At 42.7% G+C, this 12,740-nt stretch overlaps 1 long non-coding RNA gene across 1 annotated transcript; it reads right to left on the minus strand.

Moving 5' to 3' along the window:
• Positions 1-8,699: 8,699 nt before the first annotated feature.
• Positions 8,700-12,066, minus strand: LOC130608892 (uncharacterized). Its single transcript, XR_008974663.1, has 3 exons — positions 11,980-12,066; positions 11,557-11,719; positions 8,700-10,868 (listed from the first exon to the last, which is right to left on the minus strand). It is a non-coding gene; the product is annotated as an uncharacterized LOC130608892 (long non-coding RNA).
• Between the last annotated feature and the right edge of the window lie 674 nt (positions 12,067-12,740).

Raw genomic sequence — 12,740 nt, forward strand, 5'->3', positions numbered from 1 at the left:
ACATACCCTAAAGGAATCAGCACCAGGAGAGAATCAGCATTGTGGAAAATGTTACTACTGGGCATCACCACAACTCATCAAGATGGCAGAGGGGATCTGGCACCAAGGCAAAATGCAGTGCCAGGGACTTTGTCAGGACACAACACATTACCTAGATGAGCAATGACTGCTTTGCTTATGACAGTGGCAAAAGGAAGCTAGCACTAGCCATGCACATTAGAGAAAGTGAGCAAATACTATCTACTGCTTGTATAACAGCAGTGTCCAAAGGTTTGGCCCAGAAAACAGCTCCACTGCACTACACCCTGCAAACATTCAGCAAGGGCAGACTCTGATCCAAAGAGCTTGAGTTTCAAGTAAAGATAAATACAAGGTCAGAGACATGTTTAACGAGTTGCCTGTGGTCATGTGTGTCATTGGTAGCCTACTCAAAAATCCAGGTGATATCTCAAGCTCCAGTCTATCAATCTGTCCAAACACGCCACCTCCTCTAGCCAATACTTCCTTCTCTTAAAGCAGGCTACAGAGAAGACACTTTGAGCTACAGTACAGGTTTTGCACTGAAAGTGAGCACCATTAAAGAAGCTATGTTTCCCCATCTACTGTCAGCTAACTAATTTGCTGGTTTTTCTCCAAATATCTCTACCTACAAGTCAAACCCCTGAAAGTGCTGAAAATAACAGCACCTCCTTCTGCATACCAACATGTTCCTTACATGTGGGAGAAGATCTGTCTCCAACACAATGATGAAAAGCTACTTCTGTAGAAGCTCAAAATTACTATTCTTCCTGAATTTGGCAGTTGCAATCAGTAAGGTCACTGCACCATGAGCTCCTATTGAATGTCTAAAGCCATTCAATTAATCTTAGTTTGCTGAGAACTCAGAGAATTTAAGTAAGGTCAAAGAGTTAAAAAGAGATGAGGCAACCCTATACTCCTACTGACAGGATGCTTCCTGAAAAGCTGACACAGATACGTAAGTTATTCCACTGACAAGAGAACAGAGCTTTCTGTAATCAACACCCTAAGCATATACACATATACTTTGAAAGACAGCAAAACATCTGGAGAATCCAACTCTGCTTGCTGTCCCCATCATATAGTGGGAAGTTATCTTTCTGCAGGAAAAGGCTTTATTTCTTTTTTGTTTTACAGATAATTTTTTCTGTAGATATTATAGGGTTACCCAGACATGCTTATCTGCTTCCTCAGGTGAAAAAAAGTCAGCTATGTATTGACTGCTCTAGTCCTGGAGACATCATCCCACAATATCTCCTTTTTGTCTGCTAGATGTGGGGTAGGGCTCTTGAAGAGCTGGGCACTGTTCTCACAGACCAGAAAGCAATTGATAAAGACACAAACAATAAGGCTGCAGAACATGACACTGAAAAAGTCATGTAAAGAGTTCTACGGCCACAGAAACAGCCATGCAAAGTGGACCTACAGATGCCATGCCACTGAACTCTGTCCAGTCACAGTAATAGACAAGAAGCCTGGTAAGTTTTCTACTTTATCTCTGCTCCTCAAGGAAGTCCACTAGTGTAACGCTTATCTGTCTGTACAAGGGAGAGTCCATAATGCTAAGGACCTGAAAAGAGTAGCACAGAAACTGGGCAGTCAGTACCAGGACAAGGATCCCCACAGGGAACACGTGAGAAAAAATAGGTGCCTCTTTGAGAAAGAACGATGGAAGTCATGGATTATGTCCAGACGCAGACAGAGAACAGGACATGAAAGTGACCTCAGCGATACAGCAAACCTAGGTGGCTCCAGAGACTCAATCACAACTGGCTCCTAGAGGCAAGCAATTCTCATCCGTGACAGCTATATGAGCATGGTTCAGCATGTCCCTGAGCATGCATGTGCTCAAATCAAGTTCAAAGCTAGTGGATCTCACACTAGTACTAGGTACAACATTTGGGACAAAGGAAGGCTGATGATACCACCTTTTATGGTTGGCATCACACTGAAAGAAGCAGTGCTGGAACAGCCCAGCCAAGCACACCTGTCAACTAGCCCAGAGAGGGCTAGTAATGGTGCATGCAGAGATCCGCAGTCCACACCCAGGTCAAACCTCAGTGCCTAAGAGCTAAGCAGGACAGCATTCAGCCCAACTTAAGTCACCAAGGTCTAGCTAAAAGAATCTTGACAGTTTTCTATTAGTCTAGCTTTCATTAATGCTGCTTGGACTGTCTCCACCATTTGCTAATTCATAACAGATTAGAAGGTCTATCTATATATTATGAGATTCTTCCAGTGGGTGCAGGAATGAATTTCAGTAGTTATAAATGGCAGCCGCAGAAATCCAGTTTTTCTGATCATCTTACAATTGCATCCTTGTAAACAAGGAGGCAGATGTTGCTCTGATCATCAGCAATGGGAAAACAGCTTCTAAATTCCATGTCTAACACAAAGCTGTGCTTGTATCACCCCACAGTTGCATACATAGCAGGGGATTCCTGGCGGCTTCCCTAACAGAGAGGGCAAGCCAGGGCAAGGAAGAAAAGTGGCAGGACTAATTTTGCCGGTAATGTTAAGCCAAAGCAGCCTCCAGACAACTCTAGGATGAACTAGGTTTGGCAAGCAAGGAGTCATGAAGCATAGTGAATCCTTGCTCCAACTTCTGTTTTCTCTCTCTTCAGCTGTGCAGAGTAGCTGGGTGAAAGACAAGACTGTCCTGCTCCAGGGAACAAATCAGGAAGACAACTGGGGAGCTAGTTACTCTACAGAGTGATGGGGAGAAATGTTAATCCTCCAAAATTAATGTACAAGGCATGTTTATAACACTGATTGCTACAAACAACATCCTCTCATGGTCTAAAAATGAACTATGTAGACAGGAAAGATGGAAGGTGATGGTAAGCAAAACGGCCCTGGCAAAACAGCCTACTGAAAATATTTACAAGGGAAAACATGCATAATTTTGAAGGCAGCCAGTGCTGCCAGCAGACCAACCAAAATGAATTCTTGCCATCAAGATGACTGCTAGGGTTTATAAGCCTTTTGTCAAGAGGTGCTAGCCAGTATATGTATGGATTCGCACAAGTTCACTCTTACAAATACAGAGTACTATGATGACCATCCCCATGTACCTACCTGCTCTTCCGGGATAGCTGATAGCTTCTCCAGCATCATTAGCCAGGCACTGTTCCTCTGCATGCCAATGTAGAGCCTGGAAGGAAACAAGGACAGCTTTATTCAGGAAAAAAGTGTGAAAACGAAGCACCATTTTTGGAAGACATAGCAAAAATTTATCTACTTAAATGGTAAATGAAATACTTTCCCATGTAACTTTGGTAGCCACTCATCAGCAACATTCCACAGCCAAAAGTGATCCAATGGGCAAACATCCCTTTTCCACATTACCTCCCTCTCCCACCCACTAAACCCCACTCATGGTTTGGCAGCAGTGGGCAGCAGTGACCTAGCATAGCTAGGTCACTTAAGGAACATCTCTGTATGGCATCTTGCAGAGTATTTCTTGATTTGTTGTGAGAATTTACCACTGAACCCAACTACATGCCACAGCGTTGAAAAGGGACTCACTGGAATTGACTCTGCTCATTGCTCTGCAATCTTACCAAATTTCCATTCAGAGGGCTGCCTCTGCTTTGGCTTTTGTTGAAGACTGCCATCAGATGCAAATTGTTAAAAAGGAAAGAGTCAGTATTACACAACAGTAGAGGAGAGACCTTGCTGCAGAGAATCTATATTTTGCTAGAGATTAAAACCCTCTTCCCCACTCTGTAATTCAGCTCTCACCATGCAAACATACCTGTGCCATGCTACAGTGACTCCCAAGGCATCATTGGAAGATTTGTGAGCACCTTATCTGTATTCCTAATCTCCCAGAGCTTCTCTTTATAATATGTTATATGAAAAACTTCTGTGGAATAAGCAATTCTGTGCTCATCCTTCCTGCTAAAACTTGTTGCACCTTCTGTATCATCAGACTGACCACAACTGCATGGCTATGCTATCTTATGAAGGGTCAAAGACTGGATATGAGTTTGCCCATTGACCTTTATACCACTGATTTTAAACACCCTATGTTTTTCAAAGTATGTCCCAAACTGAAGAATCCCATTCATAATCTGTAAAGCCAACGTTTCTAATCCGCATCATACAGTCAGAGAAACTGAGTCATTAGTTGTTTAAGGAACTTCCACTTTCCCAAAAGAGGAACTGTCATTTAGAGAACCTTCCTCTCAAATCCACCCAAACACATGAGGTTGACATGGGCTGAGCCCTGGTATTACTACCAAGAGGGGAAAGCACATCTTTTATGCCAACCCTGTGCAAAGTCAGCGTTAAAGATACCTATGTTCATGGATGCTCCTTGAGATACTGCAAAGCAGCAATGTCTTGGAAATGTCAGGGCTGCAGTTCAAACATGAGATGGACGTTAAAGTTGACCTTACTGTCCATTTAACAAGAGAGCTCCAATTTGGCAGCCTGCTCAGAAAGGAAGGACTCCTGCGTGGCAGCCGTTTATGTAGCTCCCACGTTTCTTCCACTCTAGGCAGACTAAATCCCTAAAGACAAGTAGAAAAGCAGTTTCTCCCACCCCAAGCATAGAAAGCGGGCTTCTACATGAGACACCTGGACCTCCAGCCACCTGCCACAGAATTGCCAAGAGGCTCATGCAGGGCCTCAGCAGTACCCTGGGTTTCAGGAACACAGGTGCAGACCCTCATTCCCTTCCACACCATCCAGGCTTAGCAATAAACTTCCTGTTCCCCCATTAATAAGCCTATGCCACGTGTTTTGGTTTGGTGGGGGGTTTTGTTTATTTGGGGGGAAGAGGGGAAGGATGGGGGTTGTGTGTTTGGTTTTTGGGGGGGGGATCTTGAGGAGGGTTGGTCAGTTGTTTGGTGATGGCTTGGTTTGTGGTGGTTTTTTTAATAGCTCACCTCATTTCACACTTGCCATTTCAGCCTGAGGGTTGGGACCCTGTTGGCAAGAGCTGAATAAGTTCATACGAGTACATGCCTGACAAACAGGCCTCCCTTCTCTCATCCAAACAAACCAAGCTTAAGGCAATTCCCACCTTGCAGGCATCACACCCAAAGGACAACACAAATAGAAACAGCCTTGCAAGCAACAGCAAACATCCAGGATCGAAAGGAGTGTGACTTGGCTTTCTTCAGTAAAAGAAGTGTAACCTCCCCTGAGGTCAGATCCCACATGAACATGGGCTTATTATCAAGGAACCGAAAGAGGTGTTGAAGAAGCACCACTAGCCAACAAAAAAACTCTCATAGCCCAAACCACACTTACACTTGGCTCTGTGCATCTACCTGTCCCTAGCTCTTTGCCCAGTCTAGAAGCACCACCAGCCTCCTGCCAGGCAGCTACCCCTTCCACGTTACAGGTGCTCTTTGTTTCAGGAAATAAGCAGTGGGTTATTTACATGGTTGATTCATTTGGTTTTTTTGCCTGATGGTTTTGGAAATAGCAGGCTTAGCTTGGCTTCTATCAAGTTCCACAAGAAATAAACCATGACACTAAGAAGGATCCTTGTACTTACTACATAGATTCAGAATTTTGCTCATGAGCTGTTCATACAGTGGCTATGGGGTGTCACACAACATCAGCATCAAGCTCCAGGATCATTTAAGCCTTGGATGAAGTTCTCCCCAAATCCTATGGTGTGTAAGTTAACATCACAGTAAGGCTTCCAGCTGGGAGAAATTTAATGGTACTGTTTTATACAGCACATCTCATTAACAATAAGTAATGCATTGGACAGAAGAAAAATATCTACCCTGTGTATACTGAGCTAACAAGGTCACACATTCAGATGTTAATATTTGTATAGTGTCATGCTGAGCTAGAAAACCTCCTGGAGAGTATTCTGTCCCTGCATTACACGGATTTGTAAGAAAGACAGCCAAAAGTTGAAGGACTCTATGTACAGCTTAGAGTCCAAACCAGAGTCTAATGAAGCTGTGAAAAGCTAGGATGTAAAAATAAGATAGCCAAATCAGGTAAAGAAATTAAGTACCCAGAAGTACTGGATCTGCAAGCCTAGGAATCAACAGAAAAATTTCTTTCAAGTTTGCCCTTCCCAAATGGGAACATCAGAATAAACGAGGTTACCTTTTTTTCCTGCTTTTGAGTCCCTTCAGATCCATTTACATTTTATCCCCAGCCATATGCACAAAAAATGCCATCATCAGCCTAAATTCTGACCTCTGATTTTGAGTGACTGATTCAGGAGTATTTGGAGTTTTACAGCAATCTTTTTGATACATGTGTCTAGACCCTTGTTTAAACTTCTTTAGAGTTTGTTTGGGTGCATGCTCAGAAGTCAAGGCACTCCTGCAGTCCTGCTCCTTAGTTGCAATCTGGAAAGGGCATACTGACAGCACAGTGGTATTGCCATACCAATAATCCAAAGAGTGTGCTTCCAAGTGTAGTGTTCTACAGGATAAAAAGGTTGGGGGAGTGGGGGGACAAAACAAAAATCCCCAAACCAACCAAAACCTAAACACTACAGCCAACTTTAAGCTATTCTCTGGAAAAAAAGAAAAATATTAAAAGTGGAGCCAGATCAGACCAGGCTGCATGCCTACTGCACCACTTAAAAAAAAACCACTCTTGGGAGCAAGGCTCTGGGCAAGTTCCTGAAGAGATATCTCTATAGGAAATGCAAAAGAATAGACATTGCTACCTTCTAAAGCAAAGAGGATTTGAAGACCTATAAGCCAATATGTAAGAAAAAGCACCATTCTTATTACACTGTTGCCTCTTATATGGCAGAGTAATGGAAGTAACTCCCTATATGCAGGTGTTAGACATGTCATACTGCCTTCTAACAGCAAAAGAGCAGGGAGTCAGCTGAGCTATAAGCACATAGCCAGAGCACCTGAGACTAATTGCTAGCTCACAGTTTTGTTATAGACTTTAACTACTAAACTTCCAAACACAGGTATTTATGTGCTTAAGTCTATTACTTTAGTATCACTGTCGCTAAATTGCATGCACAATATATATGAAACACTGGCTTGAAACCAGAAAGCAGGAATAGAACTAGGTCCTACATCACTTCAGATCCTCCAGTAAGAGTATCTCAGCATTTCTCTTCCCAACTGTAAATCTTAAAATAAAATCAAACACAAGTACATGATAAATCAGTGACAAAATAGAAACTAAACCCAGTTCAGATGCCCTGACTGCATGGGACTTCTTGTCTTCTAAGTGTACAGAACCTTAAATTTTCCAGCAATTTGTCCAATTCACTTCTAAATATTTCCCAGAGGGAAAAATATTTAGTGGTCTATTAAGCATTAGTGTTGGGAAAACCAGTTAATATTTCCCCCTGGGGTTAATCTGGACTAAACACCATGAGAATTGCATTTTGACTGAGTAATTCAGTTTCCTTTTACATGATTTCAAAGCACCCATCTCAGCTGAGGTCTCAGGCATCAGCTCCTCACGCATCTTTACCTGGCTTACTGTCTCTCCATTGTATCTGCAAATACAGTCCAAAAGTTACCGAAGTCAACAGAAGAGGTAGTTTAACTTAAAATAAATCTTTTTTTCTATTCTAAGGTTTTAGATTAGCAAAGGTAGTATGGATAAGTTTGCCATGACTCATAAATTTGAAGGATGCATTAGACAGCTATTAGAAAATGTCCTAGGCAGATTTTGATCACTTTTGGTAGCTGAGCATGAAGTATATTAGATTAGCCAAACTTGTTAAAAATAGCCTTAAAAGCCTCTAGTGACCAGGAACTCTATGACATTCCCAGATACTGGCACCACATCAATATCTTTACCACTAGAAGGTTTTCATAAGTGTCTACCATGGCTCTTTCTTCTTAATTCAAGTGCTTTATTTCTCATCCTATCTACATTGCTATGGAGAAAAGTATCTTTCCCCCCTTTCTGCATAAGTCTTGCTTATATACTTTTAAAATGCTGTTGTACTTGCTTTCCAATGTAGTCAGCTTTTTTCCACTCTTTGTTTTGGGGTTATGCTTTCAAGATCTACAATTGTTCTCCCTGTTCTCCTTTGGCATCTCCTTATTGTCCATATATTCCCTGAAACGTACCCAATTGCAAACTGTGCTCCAGCTGTTTCCCCAGGACTTTGTAGAGTAAAGGAGTTATAGCTGACTCTCCTGACACTACATGAGTACTCCTGGTTCATAAATCTAATATTTGTTTATTCTCCTGCAGCTACATAGAAACTCCAGATATTATCTTCTGTTCTTCAAGATCTGGAGCAAGCGGATGAAGCTCTTCAAAACTACAGTAAGGGATGTTAAAAAGAATCACAATTTAAACAAGGGCTTAATTACAAGTCATGATTATCCTTTAAGGAAAAGAAAAAAGAAAACAAACCAAAAACAAAAAACAAACAAACCCCCCAGAACAACCAACCAGCCACGCTTCATCTTTTCATTAACTTATCTGTATTCTGTGTCAGGTCTGTTTTTAAGTACACTGAAGCCTGACAATACCATTGGAAGAGAAAAAGAAAAGAGCTATTCTCTGGAGGCACTATTATGAATAACATGTGTTCCTGGCTGTTTCCTCTGGGCCTATTTTATGAATCAGTCCCAAAAAGCAAACAAGTCATTCAACACTCTCACCACAGGGTCACTCATTGAGCACAGGTTTTTATTTTAGCACAACAGTAACAAACCTAAAAGTTCTAAGATACTCAAAATTTCAGCTTCACACTGGAACAGAGTGATGCTACTGAAACAGAGTTCTCTTCCATACTACAGAGGCAGCAGCATTGTTCTCTGCTTTGTACTGGAGTTGTTGACAGAGGAGCATCTCTCAGTAGTCATTACAGAGAATGAGAAGCCATTTGTTCTCTCCACACCAGCATAGAATTACTAGTCCCAGTGTCTTTCCAATGCTGATGAGGTACTACACAGGTCCTGCATCACACTAGCAGGACAAAGCAATGGTGAAACTGTTTTGTGCATTTTTCCTCTAGACCATTGCTGTGCACTTCACAACGGCAAGAGTCAAAGCTGCTAATCAAAACAATCTGATGTGGGTTAAAATACAAAAGACAGGATATTAGGCAAAAAAATAAAAGATGATTGTTTGCAACTTCTCCAAGGCATTTATTTCCACCTTCCTCCACCACTTTGGTTCCGCAAACTTGTGAAGACATGCTGTTGCCTCATAGGTGGTCGTGCTCTTTCTTTACAGGCTTCAATCACCTTTGAGGTGGCTCATAATAGATTTTGAACAGAAAAGGCTAGTACTGGACTACTGTTATTCAATAGAACAAGATAAAGCAAAATAAACTTCATAATTTTTGGTTGCAATGGCCAGAATTATGATCTAGATTCATCTAATTGCACTTGGATCCAGAGAATTAGTTCCACCCATTGTAACAAATGGAACCAATTGCAAAATTTGGATGTGAGTCAGTATTTAGAATCCAATCCAACAGTCAACAGCAGGCTTTGTCACAACTGCTAACATTTAAAGAGTAAGGGAAGAAATAAATGAGTAAAGAGCTGATTTAGCATAAGAACTCTCAGAAATGCTGAAACCCTGCATACCAAGATACCTTCTGATCACTGGGAACAGAAGATTAGAAATAAAAAGTGGCATCAGCCAATATTTTAAACATGTTTGATTAATAATTGAAGGTACTAGGAAGAACACTAAATCACAGTTCTTGCTCTTGGGTGAGCCCCTTTCAGTATCCTGATTGGATTTATAACCTTGGAAATAATTAGGGAGAGCCAATACAAAACCTAAAAACCTTTGCGCAAGCAGTATGACCACCACTTATGCTTTGATATAATTTCATCTATTGCTGGTTCCAAAGACTCCCCTCGCTCCACACACTACCCCAAATGCCATTTCCATCTCCCAGCCTCATGAGGGCATGCTCACATAACCATGCTGTGCTTCCAAATACTACAAGTTAAAAGTTGGGATATTTTGCTTGCCAAATACACTCACAGGTTCTGGAAACTCCAGGTGAGTTGGTGCATTTCAACAAAGTCCACTTTATGCTTCTCCTCCAAACTATTTTCCAAGCTCACACCTACTGTGTAGGAGAAGCAGCAGTAGCCTACATAGGTGAGCACCATGTGCTGATTCAGTTTCCTCTAATAAATCAGACTGGTAACTCAAGGACAAGCAGCGCCATTGTGAGGAGAGGCACAAAGTTCTCACATTCTTCAAGCATGGCAGCAGAAGCCAGGAACGCCAACACAGGGACGGAGATGGACAGCCACATCCCCTCACCTCTTGTGCCCTCTTTGCAGAAGCAAGAATAATCCTATTTACCAAGCAGCATTCTAGGGTCATCATCGAGACTTGTTAAAGCCTGCACAGTATTCAAGACCTTTTAAAAGCACAGACTAAAGTTAGAATTTCAAGTCAGCCAGTTCAAACAGTAAACAGGACACTTAGTTTTAACAGGGAAAGGGTAATTGCTCTTTGGCACTGCTGATTGTATGAGATTCTCACTCCAAACAGGAGATCTTTCTACATGCCATGGTTCAGCTGAACCACCAGATACAAGCTGCCTGCAGGAGCATCTGGCTGCAAATCTCTGGCCTGTGCACATTAGTTAATGCCATCCTCCTGAACCCTGCTCTTTCTAGGCAAAGCTATTTTCAAACTAACCTTAAAATCTCTTCCACAGAGCCAGCAGCAGGAGAAAACCCCAGTTAGACTGGAGACTGCTGCTTCCCCCACTCACCAGCATTTCCAAGCATTCACAGAATTAAGTTGGCAGAGAAACAGGAAAAGATGGAGATTTAAAGAATCTTGTAGACACAATGTGACTTTAGCACTAGTTTCCATGCAGCTCAGGCAGCAGATGTTGACACTAGGAGGCTGCCCAATTCTGTTCCACCAGCCCTGTTTGTTACCTGGAAAGAGTGGAAAAAACAAGCTTGCTAAACCGACTATCTAGCTCCCCCAGCCCCTAGGCACAAGGGGAGGGTGGCTCCAAGTTGCTGAAGAGGCTTTTATAGTCAGAGAATGGAAGCTATGAGCAGGATTTAGATGTCAAATCTCCAGAGAAAACTTTGGGTTCCTGTGAACTGGACTACAAAAACCATCAAGCCCTCCAAATTCAAGAAGGACCCTCATTTCTAGGCTTTGACAGTTTCAGCCTTCCTTAAGCCAGAGTCACTTCCTCCCAGGGTGCTCCCACCCCAGTTCTATGTTTGGGAGTTTTGACCTGGTGAAGAGGCAAGTGCTTATGTCCTTGCTGCATGAGTTTTGAAGGACTGAGAGCCATGCAACATGTGTTGATCAAGTACAAATTCAAAGTGAATTTGTCTCGAGTGACAATAGCAATGCCAGAAGGAGGCTGGTGAAAACAAAACAATTACTGCGCCTACAGGAATACAGCAAGAAGATTAGCACCCAAAACTCTCTCAGCAGGCATCGCTTTGAAATGCTTTTGTCTTTTGAGGTTGCCCCCCACCTTTTTATTTTTTTAATGTGTTTAAATTCTAAATTAGGCAACAGCAGAGATCACCATCCACAACAAATTGTAAACAATCCCCCAAATTGAAGGTGTGCTAACAGGGATAAGCCATACTTCCAGACCTGAATCTGTCCTTGAACATGAATGGCTTGTAATCCTGCCTCAAGAGATAAGGCCAGGCTCGGGTCCCTCTTCCAAACATCTCTATTCCAGGCCAGTGAGTAACGCTGGGTGACAGTCAAAAGAGCTGGAGGGCATAATATCCCCTCCTTTTTCATATTAATCCTGCAAAAAATTAAAACACAAATGAAATAAACCATGGGGCTCGTAAATCTATAAAATTCAGGGGGTAAAAAAGAAATTACTTGTAACCAAGGATTTTTGGACTGCTGAGAGTGATTTTCCATGCGTGTCTCATGCTTCCTGCATTGGCTGTATGGCCTGAACGAGGGGGAGATGGGGAAAAAACATGAAAAAACAACAACAAAACACCACTGCTTTCAAGAGCAAGGAAAGCTGCTCAGAACGGGAGGAATGAGATTCACCTGCGCCAGGAGAGGGCGCATTGACCAGCCGCAGCGGCAGCAGGAGCCCCCAGCCCTGCGAGCTCCCATCTGCTGGGAGCGGGAAGGACGGGGGGCCCTGGGCGCCTCCACCTGCGCTTCCCAGGGCGCTCCCTCATCGATTCCTTCGTCCCTGTTTATCCCACACAGCTGGTCATTCATCTTCACTCAGACAGGGCTTTTTTTGCTCTGCTCTTCTGGCTCCATATTAACACCCGGCTGCCTTAGGTGACACCATGACCTACTTTTTTCTTTTTCCTCTTCTCCCAGAGAATAGCAAATCACTGCTTCAGTGTGGCTTGCAAGGAGGAAAAGCAAAATTAAGGAGTACTGGCAGAGCAAGCCAGAGCCCTTTTCAAAAATTCATGGCTGTTTGTGAGATGTCAGGCAAAGAGAGGCAAGACCAGCCCAGGCTCCCCAAACTGCACAGCTGAAAAGGAGAAGATAACAGGAAAACTAAGAGAAGGGTCTTGTGTTTTGAGTGCCTGAAATAACTCTACCAAAACTGAAGCAATTTGCCACCTGGCTCCCATAAAGCTTAAATCAGCTGATTTAGGACAAGGGTAAGAAAACAGTGGCAGTGACTCAGGCAAGGGAAGACTGTGGCTCAGGAGACACCAGCTCTTTTCCATCCTTCCCTGCAGACATGATCTAAGGAAAATATTTAAACTCAGAGCCTCCAAGATAATCAATTACATGCCTATATACCAGAAAAAGTCAATCAGCTTAACCCTAACCTTAGG

This window comes from Pezoporus wallicus, unplaced genomic scaffold, assembly GCF_028554395.1.
Source record: "Pezoporus wallicus isolate ANWC-B61680 ecotype Strahan unplaced genomic scaffold, APGP_CSIRO_Pwel_v1 scaffold_7107, whole genome shotgun sequence".
NCBI classification, from domain to species: Eukaryota; Metazoa; Chordata; class Aves; order Psittaciformes; family Psittacidae; genus Pezoporus; species Pezoporus wallicus.